Below are 9,294 nucleotides of genomic sequence, written 5' to 3'. Positions count from 1 at the left end.
ATGGGATCTTAGGTGAAGACTACAACAATAGAATTAAACCGAGTATAGTTCTATCTAACAAGACTTAAACTCTTTTCCACCCCACCCCACCCTCTCCCCTCATCTGATATGGTTTGGCGTTTCTTTAACATGATAGAAAATATTCATCATTATTGTTGTTGAGTATTGATTTCATATTCTAATGGAGCCTCTAGATATCTACATGTAGGCAACAGTAGCATCTAATTTGCACTCACAATGGAAAACAATATCTTTAATTAAAATGTATAATATGTAGGCCTATATACACACTCACACATAATAATTAAATATATACACATAATAATTATATATATTTATGAATAAGAATACTTTTAAAAAAATGAGTGTCTCGGTCTTTCTGTTGGGGTGTTGTATCCCTTTCAGCCTGGGTTGGCCTTGGCAGGTAGCGCCGGAGCCAGCCTCTTATGAATATTAATTATCTAAATTGTGTTGCTGGGGGCATAAAAACACTTTCATTCAAATTTTTAAAAAGGAAAACAACTTAACTGTGAAAACTTCGGTCCACTGCAGCATCATATCGGTTCTTACCTAGACGATCAGAGAACGTATAGGTTCTTACACTTAAATATAACACAGGTGCAAGGCATTTTTACTAATTGACTTGCCTAATCTCAAGGACCTGGGAATAAAACCTTCTTTCTTATCTAGATTTCAGTGCGTGAGTCGGGCATTCGCGCAGCGCAGGTAGCCCACAGTTCCGCCGCGAGAGTGGGCTCCTATCAGGCGTGCGGTGCCGCCCACAGAGCATCCTCCATTACTTTTAATCTCCTTGGGCCTACCATAAATAATCAGCGACGTTTCTATATTGAGAGGCCCGTGGGGCCGAAGGGGGCGGGAGGTGGGATAAATGTGTTATTCTTAGGTGATGTATTTGATTTTAAAATATGAGTTTTTGAAAATTATAGAGCATCCCAATCTATGTATGGAGTCCATGATTTTTAGAATTGTGTTTAATATCAGGCTCACCCTTTCGAAAACGTAATTTTCATACTAAGAAGCGTTGTTTATATCCCAATAAGAACCCCATGAAAGGGAAACCACCGTTGTTCCCGGAAAATCCGTCATAGGCAAGCGAGTCATGTATACAGTCCCTCCGTCATAGTCAGTCATCATCACAATCACAATGGTCACAACAACTGACAACACACTCCCCTGGACTCCGTTACATCAGCATAGATTGAGTTAAGAGGACTGGCAGTGCACTCAATTAACACACTTTTGATTATAAATAGATAATGGATACCCGGGAAATCATCTTATCTTGCTGAGACTGAGATATTGTTCGATTGTTCCAGGATTCCGTGACCGTGTTAGAATCTGTGGACTGTGTACCACACTGGTTCAGAATTCAGGAAAAAGCAATATTAAAAGTGAGTTTGAGGTTTGAGTCTGTAAGTAAGTAAATTCTTATTCTTTAGAATCTAGATTAGATTCTAGATCTAGAATCTAGATGTAGATCTAGATCTAGATCTAGAATCTAGTCTGTCTTTAACTTCTACACAACACAGAGTAAATATATAATCTAAACCCCTCGTCTCAGAAAGGGATTATTTTGTAGCTTTTAAAGTTTTTTTTAGGGCCCTGTGTAAGACGGAGTGGCAAGCGAGCCAGAAAAAAAGCTCTGTCTTGAACATTTTCCATCTTGGGCTGAAAATATACTGCCACGCACTACCAAAGTGCGCAGCGAAACAGATTGATTTATAAGCCCATCTTTTTGGGTCCTCACGACTCCTCACGTCTAGATTCTAGTCGTGTCAGTGAATCACCAATAGGAAAAATAAAGAGGAGGGCACGACTTCTTTCGCGGCGCACTTCAGTTGTGCATAGCAATATATTTAGCCTTAGACAGGGGAATTTAGTTTTGGAGATTTTATGGAACGAAGTGTATACAGACCCGGTAACTGGGAACAAACTCACGAAGTATACAGACCCGGTAAGGGAACTCTTTTGTGATTTCGGAAAGTTTCAGCGCCCAGACCCGATAGTGTGTGTGCGTGTGTGTGTGTGTGTGTGTGTGTGTGTGTGTGTGTGTGTGTGTGTGTGTGAGAGAGAGAGAGAGAGAGCAGGGGGAAGTGCTAGCAAAATGTATGACATGCCCCAGTTGGCAGGAAGGAACGAGAGAGATGTATAGACGTCTAGTGGGAAATAAGTGGGGAGAAAAAAAGACAGAGACAAACAAAGAAAAAGAGAATGCGAGCTACAGAGCGAGAGAGAAATAGAGAGGATGACTGCTCGAGAGAAATTATGACATTGTTCTTTTCTTCTAATTGTAATTCCTCCAACTCCAAAACGGAGGAAAAACGATCGTTCATCGAAAAGACATCTGCAATCTTCATTTAGAGATCTAGATCTAGATAGATCTAGGCAAGCCTCGAAACTAGACCAAGGATTTATGTCTGTCTGTCTAGATCTAAATCTAGACCTAGCCTAGGCCATAGATCTACCAGAAGAACCTAGGTCTACCCTGAGCCAAGAGGGCGCTGAAACTTTCCGAAATCACAAAAGAGTTCCCCTACCGGGTCTGTATACTTTGTGACTTTGTTCCCGGTTACCGGGTCTGTATACACTCCCTTTATGGAAAGGTAGTGTCAATTGCCACCGAGTGACGCGGTGGCAATTGACAAAAATTGACTTTTTGTCAATTGCCACTGAGTAAATTGGAGCTCTTTTGCGTTGGTGTGTAGATCTAGCTTATTGTGCTCGAGTGCTCGGTGTTGTGCGTTCGCTTCTCTGTCCGTCTCTCTGTGTGTGTTTGTGTGTGTGTGTGATTGTGTGTGTGTGTGTGTTTTCCTGACCCCCGTCCCCCGATTTATGTTCCCCATATAACGTGAATTTCTGCTTGAGTTTGTGTACGTTTGTGACCTTCTACTTCTAGAGTTGCCTGTGTTGGTTCTACACCAAAGTGTAGGCTAAGGCTAGCCTAGATCTAATAAGTCTCATTGAAAACACGCCAAGTTGGTACCGTAGCTCTAGACTAGATGCTCGTCCAATGAAATTAGTTGAGAACAAATTGACCCATTAGACACACATTATGTATAATGCTAAAGATATTGTTGTTTTCAGACTTGACACCGCTTCACTCGGTGGCAATTGACGCTACCTTATGGAAAGGGGGGGGGGGGTGTCAAAGGCCCGGCCGGTGGGATCAAGGATCCCTTCTCCGATCGGCAAGCAGTGGTCAAAACTTCGCATCTCTCAACTGCCATCCTGTGTGATAATGACATGCGCAGTCTTTTCCAATTACCACCAGTGCTTGCTTTTCATAGTACCACTTTGACCATCTCCTTTGCTTCCACTCTTAGCCCCACCCACTGGTGTAACAGCGCAGTCAACCAATGCCACCCCTCTCTGCCATCATTTAACAACAATTCGAGGAACTCTTTTCTCGGCTGGCAGTACTATCTGTTCGACAGGCATTGGTCAATCTAATTTCACACCTCTGGCTTTTGGCTACCAAGGGAAGTTTCCGTAGTGACTCGCTACTCGAGCACTCTCGTGGGGAGTCGTGAGATTTCACACCCACTCTACCCTGACCATCTGCATCACTCAAGGTTTACATGATGGGGTAACATCTTCCCCCAAATTGCACCCCTACTCCCCTTCCTCACCCACAGCGGCATGGCCATGGCGTTCAGTTTAGAGCCGGCGGACCAAACTTTCCGTCTTAGACAGGTGAAAACCTCGGAAGGGAGCGGATTTTTCTTTCCGTTTCCGCGTTGAACAGGTTTCCATTTTAAATATGGAAAATGGAAAGGAATATATCAAGGGGGGAACAGGGAGATTCTGTTAAAAGACAGGTTTCCGTTTTATACAGAGGTTTCCATTGAGGCAGGTTCGACTGTTAGTATAACCTATAATGTTATGACAGAGAAATAAAATGTGCACACAGTACAGGACCTAACAGATTCATGTAATATAGCCTGTTGTAGTAATAATTTAGTAATGATGACAATAAAAGTAAAAGGCACAAAGTGAAATTTGTTAGACAGGTCTATAATATATATCCTGAAAGACTGCCAGCACACAAGTTAAACTCAAAGTGACAAGTGTTAGACAGGTCTATTTTTATCCTGAAAGACCGCTGGCACACAAATTAGTAGGACGATAACAACATGAAGATAAACAGGAACATTTGCAATAAATGTACAGTGGGACTCGGATTCAACAAGAAATCGGATTCAACGAGATGAGATCTAGATCCCTGTTTTTTTTCTTCTTTAAAATCAATAAAAATAAACCGGATTCAGCGAGCATTTAAATCTGCGAGCTCGGATTCAACGAGGTCGCTCCCAGGGTGAACAGCCCCAGCAGACATGGCTTCGCTCATTTTTCTTCCAGAACGAACTTTATCTATTCCCGGAAAGCATCCATTGCACCTGCATTGTGACCCACTATTCACTTCGAGCCGATTGCTTGCGACCAGTCAGCGGCCTTATTTCATACCAACACACTTGCTTTGTTGGCACGCGCACGTGTCTACTCTGGTGTGTGTACGGGTCGGTTGGGCGGCCTGCATACATTACATGTGGCTGTGTGTGCGTGTCAGGGAGGGGGGGGGAGAGCGCACTAGCGGTCTGGATGTTGAACATCGCAGGTACAAAACGCGTTACAGTCTTTCTTTTCCCCCCTCGGCAACTGATCATTATTACAATGATAAGCTAGTATTGACTTTGGTCTGCATAATGAATTGTGCGCTGGTCTATGGAATCAAAAGTTGCCGTATGCTAGGCTCTTCTCTCTTAACAGCAACACAACTTTTTGGTTAACAATCGAGATGACATTGTGTATTTGAAGGAAACGGTCTTTTTTTTTACAGCTCATAATATGCAGGCATTTCAGGCACTACTTGTGACTTCTCTCTACAGAACTTGCTCAGTGCCTGACTGTAATTATCTACGCAAAACCGTGTTTGCTATACGAACACTGGGAATCAATGAGGTTTTAGGTCAGGCCCGCTGACCTCGTTGAATCCGAGTTCCGCTCAGGCGCGGTTCGTCCATAGAGCAAGGTCGTGCAGTGCCGCCCCAAATTTTTTAATGTTCTATTACGTAAAACACCCACAATAATAAAATTAAAAAAGCCAGAACAAACTCTAGCCTAATATTATATTAAAACAAGGTTCTCACTGGCACCATAACTGTCATTTTTGTGTCTATAGCGCCGTAAAACATCTACACTATGCATATTCAACAGTGTAACCTGACCTATAAATCGCTCTCGGGATAGCCCAAGCGATGAAGACACTCGTAGCGAGTTTGGTGGTACCTTAATATAATAAGACGGCACATCACAAATGTGCTCCTGCCGAGCAGTGCCGAAACATAGCCCACAGTAGGCAGTCTAAAAATAAACGCGATAGACCCTACGCTGTTCTTTGCCAATATTATGTGACCCCCGGAGCAATCCAGCGGAATGCTCAAGTGAATTGTGATTGGTTCATTGTCTGTCTTGCCACTATTTTAAGTGACTTTGTGACCGTGAACCTGAGGGAGGTGAACGTGACCATCCTATGAGATGTGCCTTTGAATGGTTTTGTAGTGGAGTAGTGAAAGTTATTGCTTGAATGTTCAGTTCCAATATATCTACAGGAAGAACGAAATTGATGTTTAGCTAACAAACAAATTTATTACCAGAAATCAAAGTGACAAGTAAAAAGAATGAAAATAAAAGCAAGAGGTCCTCCCTCACCAACCCAAAGATCCTAAAATTATACACCATCTCATTTACTATGCCCTTGACTATCTTCAGCATGCGATAGCTTAATTGTGCATGTCCACTTTTTAGCCCCACGAGCCGGCCCTGGTTCCACTTGTTTGGTAAGTGTTTTTACGGCGCTCGCAACTGCATAAGGTCATATGAGCACGCGGGACACACCTAATATTTTCAGTTGGTAGGAAATTTTGAATTTTGCAGAGTACTTTTACACAACAAAATGTATCATTATTTTGCTCACTGAAGAAATGTAGGAGACTCTTCTTTATGATATTGATACTATTGGACTCAAATTGCCAATGCACTGTTATTGAGATTAAATCAATATCTTTGAGAGCTATATATCTTGATCTAGAATCTAGATCTAGATCTAAATTGTCAAAATTTTTTAAATCTCCAAAATCACTACTTTTTAGTGAAATAACTCATATAGGTTTATTCCAAATGCAATTCTGAATAATTATAATTTCATAGATATTATATGTGTTTTTGTTCTTTTTGTGATAGTTTTTTCATGATTATAATTTTTTAAAAATAAATTTTTTCAACTTCCGATGTTATGATCCAAATATACAAATATTATGGAATGTATGTAAATAATTGCACATTTTGCAATATTTTCCAGTTCTGTATTCATTTAAGGTTATTTTGATGTATCATTTGACTAGATCAGGTGCAAACATATTTTTTGAGTTTCACCAAAGATTATTAATTTATTTTCAAATTTTATCCGCATCCAGTCAAAATTGTGTTTCATAATCGCCTCTTACAGGAACCAAAGTTGAAAAATACACAAATAAACATTACAGATGTATTTGACAAACCATACTGAACATTTTTGGTATAATATGTTGATATTTATTTGAATTTGTGGCCCAAAAGACCTTTGAACTACGCACTGGTCATCATCTCATTTTGCCCTACCGAAAAAAATTTGTCCTCGAGCCGAGACCTAACTTTGACAACACACGCTATGGAACATTACAGCAACTGCAGCAAATATATGCACTTATCACCACATCGCAATGGACAGAAGGTCGAGAGTCCAGCTGTTGCGGGATCGATAACAACAACACAACAACAACATTTGAATGTGTGGCCCAAAAGACCTTTGAACTGCACACTAGTCATCATCTCATTTTGCCCTCCCGAAAAAAATTTGTCCACAAACCGAAAATAATATGTAGCGAATGAGTTAAGGGGAGACGTACACTCCTGGAAAAATTTTCTATGCGAATGACTTTTATTCACTTTCGTGTAATTGTGCAAGAAGTTCATAGGTAAATAGGATATACTAAGGGTGATTTTGTTGAATTTTTCTGAAAAATGGGTCTCTGTGGCAGCCATCTTGGATTTTCAAACCAGTTTCTTAGTGCAGAAGAATTTCATAGTAAATATTCAATTATCAGCCTGAAATTTGGCACACAGGTACAAACCTATATGAACTGGGGTTCCATGTGAGGATTTTGACCTATCTTTAAAACTAAAAAAGTGAACCCAAATTCATTGGACCCCCGAGAGTCAGTTGATGAAATTTTGGGGTACATATTACAAAAAATTTGAAAATTTCCACAATTAAGTAACCAATATTTCCCAATTCCCTCACTTACATCCCCAGATTTGATCTTAAAGCATCTTTACGCCAAATTTGAAGCTTCTAGCTTCTGTGGCTTTTGAAAACTCATTGCGCCAAGGAGGTCACATATGTCAAAAAGTAGATTTAGAGAAAAACAGAAAAAACATGGATTTTTAAAAGGATTTTTAGAGCAATTCACACTTTTCAAACACCCTTTTAGATCATTTAGGGTGTTTTTTCAAAAGTTTCTTCTTTTTGACCCGATAGAACAGATGTCAAAAGATGTTTTTCCGCAAAAAAACCCCAAAAGTTGGGTAGTTTGAAAAATGTTATTAAATCGATGTTGCCCGGGATCGCCGACCCGGGTCTTCCCTTAAGCTGTGGTGTTGAGAGTTCCCCTCGTCCACGCCGTGGGAGATGGAAACAGGACGAAGTAGGGGATAGCTGGGTCTGGGTGAAGTACAGTGTGACTTTATGTCACTGAAGCGTTACGCTAGCCGTGAAGGCCGACCCGGGTCACCTTGATACATTGCTGGCCAACGGGACTCTGGTGAAACTGAGACTGGCTTAGCAGGCCGGCAGTGGATATTAATATTGCTCAAGAAAATAAAAGGAGACACAAAGGGACTGATTACAACGGAAAACGACCTGGCGAAGAAAACGGACAAAGAACAGCGAACAAAAAAAAAAGGAAAAAATTGGGACCTGGAACATTTGCAGCTTGACAAGCAAAGAACCTGAGATAGTGGAGTTCCATGACCCAGAACAAGATCTCCATCATGGGCATTACAGACATCAGGAAAAAAGGAACAGGTACAAAAGAGATCCACTCCAGCTTTGTCGTCATTTGGAGGGGAGTAAGAAAAGAGTAAAGAGCTGAACACGGTGTGGGTTTCATCATACACCCTGACAAAGCAAAATAAATAATGAGTACAGACTTCATTTTTGAAAGACTCATCAAAATCAACATTAAAGAAGGCAAAAAGACTACAAACTTCATTCAAGTGTATGCACCGTGCAACGACTCCTACTCTTTCTCCGAACAACTCTCGGAGTTAATTAACAGCATCCCAGACGAGGAAGACCTTTATGTAATGGGAGACTTTAACGGAAGAGTCGGAGAGAGAAGAAAACCGTGGACAAAACACCTGGGTCCACACAGTGACCACAGAATACCATGCTATTATAACGGCAACCATGTATTGGAATTGTGCTGAGCATGACTTATTCATCACCAACACCTTCTTCCAGCACAGAGCCTCTCAGATCTACACCTGGTACAGATGGAGCAAATTCATGGTCTCATCACAGATGGACTTCATATTAGCGAGATCTCAAATGCGGATCACAATCACAGACTCGAGAGCCATCCCCAATGCAGGCCTGGACACAGACCACAAGACAATCGTCACAACGTTGACCACCAGAAAGAAAGAAAACCAAAAAAACGTAAAAGACAGCAAGAGAGACTAAATATGCATAAACTTTGAGATGATCAGGTGCAGGCTCAGATCAGATGCACCCTAAATGAAAAGCTTGGCTCTATCAACTCTACAATAATAACCGTAGAGGAATCTTGGGACACCTTCAGAACAACTCTCCTGGGCACTATGAAAGAAGTCTGTGGTACCAAGAAGACAAGAGGAAAACTCAGAAAAGCAACAGCCTGGTGGAACAAAGAAGTTAAGGATGCTATCAGGGAAAAAAAGAGACTGTGGGTCAAGTAAAAAAACGAAGAGGACTACATTAAAATCAGACTTGCAAGAAGACACTGCAAGAAAGTCCTTATAACATCAAAAGAAAAGTCATGGACCTAGTATGGCGAAATGCTTAGTGAAACCTGCTAGACCTCACCTAGAGAGTTCTACAAGAAGGTGAAAACTATGAGAGTGAGAGACGAACCCTATGTACCCACCACTGTCATCAATGATACTAATGGAGAAGCTCTACATGAAGAGAAGGAA

At 41.1% G+C, this 9,294-nt stretch overlaps 1 protein-coding gene across 1 annotated transcript in view; it reads left to right on the top strand.

The window, feature by feature from the left end:
• The first annotated feature begins 1,111 nt into the window (after positions 1–1,111).
• The window catches only part of LOC101853683 (serine/threonine-protein kinase TBK1), a 46,981-nt gene continuing 38,798 nt past the window's right edge, over positions 1,112–9,294 (top strand). The window contains exon 1 of the mRNA XM_005093062.3: positions 1,112–1,412. The gene's annotated coding sequence lies outside the window, so the exon portion shown is untranslated. The remainder of the gene's footprint in view (positions 1,413–9,294) is intronic.

Source organism: Aplysia californica, unplaced genomic scaffold (genome assembly GCF_000002075.1).
Source record: "Aplysia californica isolate F4 #8 unplaced genomic scaffold, AplCal3.0 scaffold00057, whole genome shotgun sequence".
NCBI classification, from domain to species: domain Eukaryota; kingdom Metazoa; phylum Mollusca; class Gastropoda; order Aplysiida; family Aplysiidae; genus Aplysia; species Aplysia californica.
This window is presented reverse-complemented; position numbering and strand designations above follow the sequence as displayed.